This window comes from Neovison vison, chromosome 6 (assembly GCF_020171115.1).
Source record: "Neovison vison isolate M4711 chromosome 6, ASM_NN_V1, whole genome shotgun sequence".
In the NCBI taxonomy this organism is placed as follows: domain Eukaryota; kingdom Metazoa; phylum Chordata; class Mammalia; order Carnivora; family Mustelidae; genus Neogale; species Neogale vison.
Window position 1 is genome coordinate 157,302,638 of NC_058096.1, and position 6,000 is coordinate 157,308,637.

Below are 6,000 nucleotides of genomic sequence, written 5' to 3' on the forward strand. Positions count from 1 at the left end.
TTCCTGGGGTCAGAAAAGGCCAAGCCGCTTTTTTCTCCTGGTGCTGCCTTCACTTGGCCATGCTATAGCTTTCTTCCTTGGATTTCCCAAAGATATCTTGGAAGTCAGATTCAGAGAGGTAGAACTGGACCAGGGGAGAGGGTACAGGGGCAGGGTGTAAGCTGATCCTGGAATCCCCTCTCATCCACCCAGTGGTATCGTCCCAGGGCTCAAGGCTCTTCCCAGGGCTCAAGGCTCTCCTCCCCCATATTGCTCTGCCCATTACTCCGTCTGGAAAACATATCCCCCGGGCAGGCTGCCCATTTACCACAATCAGTTGGTCATGCCCTGGGGACCTCCAGCTCAGTTTCAGATGCTCCAGGCCCTGGGCAGTGAGTGGCAGGGGACCTGTGGGGCCCACATCCTCTGGCAAGTCCTCAGCAGCCTGGTGCATTAGCTGTTCGGGGGCAGACTCTCACTGATGGTGGGTCTGGGGCTGGTGTGGTAGCTGCTGGTGCCACTGGCCTTGGGGCCTAGCTGCAGCTCATTCCCTGTGCTCTCCTCCTAGCCCTTGGGGGTCCGCGGGGTCAAGAGGCCTGCCTTGCCATTGCTTGGTCCTCCAGATAGCTGGAAGTTGTTGAGTTCCTGCCCTGAGAGAGGACTCAAGCTGGGGAGTCCTGGGGAGACACTCACACAGGGAGGCCACACTGAGCTGGTGGCCTTCTTGCCCCCATTGCAAACTCCACCACCCACTAGGGCCTGGCTCCCTTCGTGCCCATTCTACCCATCCAGACCATGCTGACCTAGCCTAGTCCCCAGCAGGAGGCTGGGGGACCCGGTACTCACTGCTGTTATCTCAACTGTGGCAGGTTTTGCTCCCAGGCTGCCGTCCACCACCTCCTCATAGAACTGGTTGTTCTGGGGGCAAGAATCAGGGTAGAACAGTATGGAGGGCACCACTGGGACCTGGGGGTGGGAGAGGGGGGGCGGGCGCTGAGGACAAGACCAGGTCTTCTCTACCACACTGGAGGTCTCCCCCAGACAGGGCAGTGCCTCCTCCTAGCCTGCTCAGGGCAGGTCCTTCTCCCTGGAGTAGGTGGGGCTGGGAGTCCAGGCCTCACAGTCCACTCGTAGGCATCCCAGGTGACAACCATCCCGTGAAGGTGGAGGCTCATAGCCTGGCTTGATCACCAAGATGGGCGTGTTGGGGCTCCTCCCTGCTGGGTGTGTCTTCAGGTAGTCCCACCCCAGGCCACCGCCTCCTTCATCCACTCAGTGGCAGCTTCCCAGAGCCACAGAAGATCTGGGACACAGAGGCCACCTGGCCTTGGGTGAGTGCAGGGGCTACCCAGAGCTGAGCACTTCTTTCCCACTCCCATCCATTAAATGGTCTCACAATCACGCACACATCCCAGCCAGCCAAGCAGGAAGACACAAAGTGTGGTAGGTGTGTATATGGGGGGGCTTGGCTTTTGCTCTGAGACAGGAACTCATAAGCCTCATGGCCACATTCGGTGTCATAGACACACATGATGACAGCTACAGACACAATCCCCCACTGCCACAGAGCCACTCACTGTCACCCGTGGTCACACACGGTTGCACGTAAGCAAGATCGCACTCCATCACAGTCGTGCACACTCCTGAAAAACACAGCCCCCAAAGCCACTGCATAGAGCCTCTCAGATGCACAAGTGACCCTGCCCCCCAAGAAGTCACTCAGTCACTTCTGCAGCAGCCAGTCTTATCGTTTCTTGGTTCCCCAGTTACAGCGGTGCGTGACCCCACGGCTGCTCCACAGAGGCAGCCCCGTCACACAAAAGAAGCATGCACACTCGCGTGGTCATTCAATTTGCGGCTGCTCGCACTGCCACTTAAGCCACGGGCACCCGGTCGCTTGGAATTGCATGCTGTTGTGAGGCACACGGACACAGAACTGCTCCCAGCTGCACACGAGCTCCAGACACAGCCCGAATCCCCTGCAGCTTCGCAGTGACATGGAGTTGTCCGTGGCCACGCGGGGCACAGTCACTCATGGCGTTACTGTGTCACCCAGAGTCACGTAGACTCACCCACAGCCCAACACATTTGGGAACGCACTTACACACGCTCAGCCCCAGCTGCATGGACACAGAACCCCCCCCCCCATTCACAATCCAGCCAGCCGGGGCAGCCGTCCGACCTCCTGCCAGGTGTCCAGTAACATGATGTTATACGTGTTTCCAGGTTCTTTTGACTAAACAACACCACCTCCGTGAGGACAGGTGGCCCTTTGGGCTGGAGCACTCAAACAGCCGTGGCTGGAAGCTGGAGACATCCTTGGGAAGCCCAGCCATTGCAGACAGCCAGGCTGAGAGGGGCCTGGAGAGAGAGCTGTGTCTCCCAGCAGACTGGGCCGAGCTAGCCCCCAGCATAGGGACAGCTTCTCCTGCAGCGGGAGGCACGGGCCCTCCTCTGGGCTCCCCCAAGCCCATAATTCCCTCTGGAGATGCCCTGCTGCTCTCTGGGCCCCAGGTTCCCCATCTGTCAGTGGGAAAGCCCATTATATGACCTGTCTAGCCACAGCCAGCGGTGACACATGCTGCCCCAGGAATTTTCCCCTGAGTGGGCCCTGGGAGGGGGATGGCTGACTCAGTGGGGCTGGAGGGAAGGGTGGAGGGGAGGGGCATTAAGCTGGGGCCCTGCCCACCCCAGGAGGGAGGAGCCTCTGGTCCAGCTGGATGCTCAGGGGCATACAGCACATAAACCCAGCCCCACAGACACTCACAGCGGCCCTGACTCGGTAACCTCCTCCCTGAAGGCCTCACCTGCCTTACCTTCTGATACACACCCTTGTCCTTTTACACACTCCACACATACTGTTTATCAACACGTCACATTAACTGCCCCACACACATAAATGTACACACACACACTTAGCACCATGACTCCTAGAGACTGTGGGCTGAGAATAAGGCTTTGCCCTCTTGCCCTCTGCCATTGGGAAGGTCCTGGACTGCGCATGCAGGGAGCAAGTTTGGCCAGAAGAGGGCGCTACTACCCTGCTCTCCCTGGCATCTTCCTGCTCCCAGGGCTGGGGAGTGAAGGGTAGGCTGTGCTCCTGGGAATCTTGGAATGGGAAGCCAAGAGACCTCAGTTCTAGGGTGGCCTCTCCAGCTCTCTGTGTGACCCTTAAGTTGTCACCCACCCTCTGTGGGTCTTAGTTTCTTCCTCTGTGTGAGGAGAACACCCTCCTCCCAGCCCTGTCACCTCTTGTTGCTGGGGTAGGGAGCCAGGCCTCCCAGGGCCTCCTGACCCTCCAGCACTGTTTCCTTGTTCTCCCTGGAGATGGCAGTGACCACCATCTGCCATCTCACGCTGGTCACCGCAGCAGGCCTGACCAACAGAGTGCTGGGTCAGGCCCCGAAGTGGGAGGGGTCTTTGCCTCCAGCCCCACCTCCCCCACTCACAGGAGACTCTGGGGGGCTGGGCTTGAGTCAGGGAAGGCCTATGCTGATGGCAGGACACACATGAGCTTCCCCACTATGAGGACTGGGGCCCTCTCCTGGTCCAGAGAATGGGATGGGGACCCCAGACTTGGGGACCATTTATGGTTTATGTTAAAGATCAGAGAAAACTGGCAAACTGGACTAGGCCTCCTCTTTTTCCCAAAGATCATGCTCCTGGCAGGAAGCAGGGGAGGCAGCCTGGACCTGGCCTGCCTCTGACCAGTGGACTCCCAGATCTACCTGTCACGTTCAGCTCCCCACTGTGGCCTTTCCCCTGCATAGGGCCTGGGCCTGAGGCTGGATGTAAACTCTGCCTCCCCTGCGGAGTAGAGCCATCCCTGGCCCTGCACACTGCCCTAGGCATGAGCTGAGGGGCCAGTGTTAGAGGTAACTTTCCAAACCAGAGGTAGCAGGTGCTAGGTGTGAACTGCAAGAAGATGTCATTGGAGCTGAGAGCTGAGGCACAGGCCGGCACTTCCATGGTCCTGGTGTTGTAGCTGACTATGCCTTGCACATGGAAGAGCCTCGTGGTGGGTGCTGGCTGCCTCTTCCCATCATGCCCCCTGAACCCCTACAAGAGGGCTGGGCCCTAAGATGAGGCAAGGGCTCCTGGGAGCTGCCTCCCTGTCCCAGTGATGGACAAACTACCCCGGGGCCGAGCAGACTCTTGCCTGAAGCCACCACTAACTCCTAGACCCCTTGAGTATGGAGGGTGAGGACCCAATCAACCTAGGATAGGGAACCAGGCCCTTTCTCAATGGATCCCTCCCCAATCTCCAGGGAGTTGAGTCATAGATCCCCCAGGCCTTGAGGATAGAAAATGGTGACCCCAGGCAAGGCCCTACTCCCTTCCAATTCAGCTTCTTCACCTGTGCTTCTGCTTTGTGGCTGGGTCTGGGGACCAGGTGAAAAGACTCAGGCAGGGGTCAGCCCTGGAGCTCCTGGGTGTCTGACAGCATGGGGTTACCAGGGGTAGTAAGCAGGGAGGGCCCCCGGGGCTGAAGAGAAGCCTCACCCTTACATAAGGGCTGTGGGCACATGGAGGAGTCGGTTAGCTTGCAGGGACAGCGGCAAGGTGGTCCGTATCTGGAAGACCACTGCGTGGCCCTGGAGGATGGCGAGGAAGTGAAGGGGCTTGCTGCCCATGGTCGCGTGCTCCTGCACCAGGGCTCCACGGCACATGAGGTCCAGCTCCTCGGCGTTGCGGTTTAGAGCACTGACCTCGCGTGTGGTGGTCTGGTGGTCTGCAGGTGGCGGTGGTAAGGGCCTGGGGCAGTTCTTCAATCCCATTCTCAGATCCTCAGCTCTGGGGCTTGAAGGTGCCCCCTCCCACCCCCAGGCCGCACACCTGCCACAGGTACAGGATGTACCAGACATGGCCCATCTTCCGGTAGGTGTAGAGGACCAGGTAGCATATGTCCACATACAGCTGTCCATGGTGCTTGGGGTCCACGGGCTGTCTGCCTAAGTCCTGGATGCACCACACCTGTGGAACAGAAGACTGGTGGACCCAGGTGGCTCCTTCCCTTGAACCAGCCCGCCCAGCCCGTGCCCAGCCAATGAGCTCTCCTCAGCCTCAGGGCAGCCCTTCTCAGTGCAGGCAAGGGCTCTCCTGGGCTGGCACAAGGCTCTGCAGGTGACCATTCTCCCCATGGGCCCTTGGGCCCTGCCACACATGTCCTGGCCTGCTGTCAAACAGAACAGAATTGGCCTGTGGTGCATGGGACAAGCAAGCTGGGAGGACTCCAGAGGCTGCCCAGACACCCTGCTCCCCTCCAGCCACAGGTGCATTAGGGGCAGGCAGGTCTTGGCCCAGCTGCTTGCTGCCCAGGCCAGGGCTGCAGAAGCTGGGTGGATGCAAGGCCTCGGGGCTCTTGGGAAAATTCTCTTTTCTCAAGTGTCACTTAAAAAGACAAAGCCCATTCAAACACTGAAAGGAAAATACTTCCTTACACTTAATAGCGTGATTTCCTGTTCCTAGTGAGTATTGAGCACGGGCTTTGGAGCCAGGCAGACCTGGATCAAATCCCAGGCAAGCCCGGTGTGGGTGGTGAGACCCTTCTGAGTGTCAGCTTTTTCCATCTGTAAAGTGGGCATACCAATGCCCACCTTGATAATGGCAGGAAACAGTGCCTGGGCATCCTGTGGGCACACGGAGCCTAACTGCTCTCCCTGGGGAAGATGTCCTCTCTGGGTAAGAATGCTGCCTGGGTAAGAAGAGACTGTTCCCGACCACATCACCCTTGTTACTCAGGAGCAGCCTTTATCTGGCAGCCAGGCCTCCTGGTTCAGTCAGGAGCCACCCCCTGACTGCAGGCATGCTGGGAGGGTTCCCCTCCCTTCCTCTGCGCTTGGAGCCTGAGTGGCAAGACCTTTGCCCTCCTCTGTTTTCCTATCCCCCTCTGTCTCTCCCTGTGTACCCCATCTCTTCTGCTTTTCATCCCATTCCCTCCCTCCACTCTGTTTCCTTCCTCCTCTTTCTCAGTCTCTTCTGTCTCTGTTCCCATTCCCTGTCTTCCTTTCTGCCTGCTCC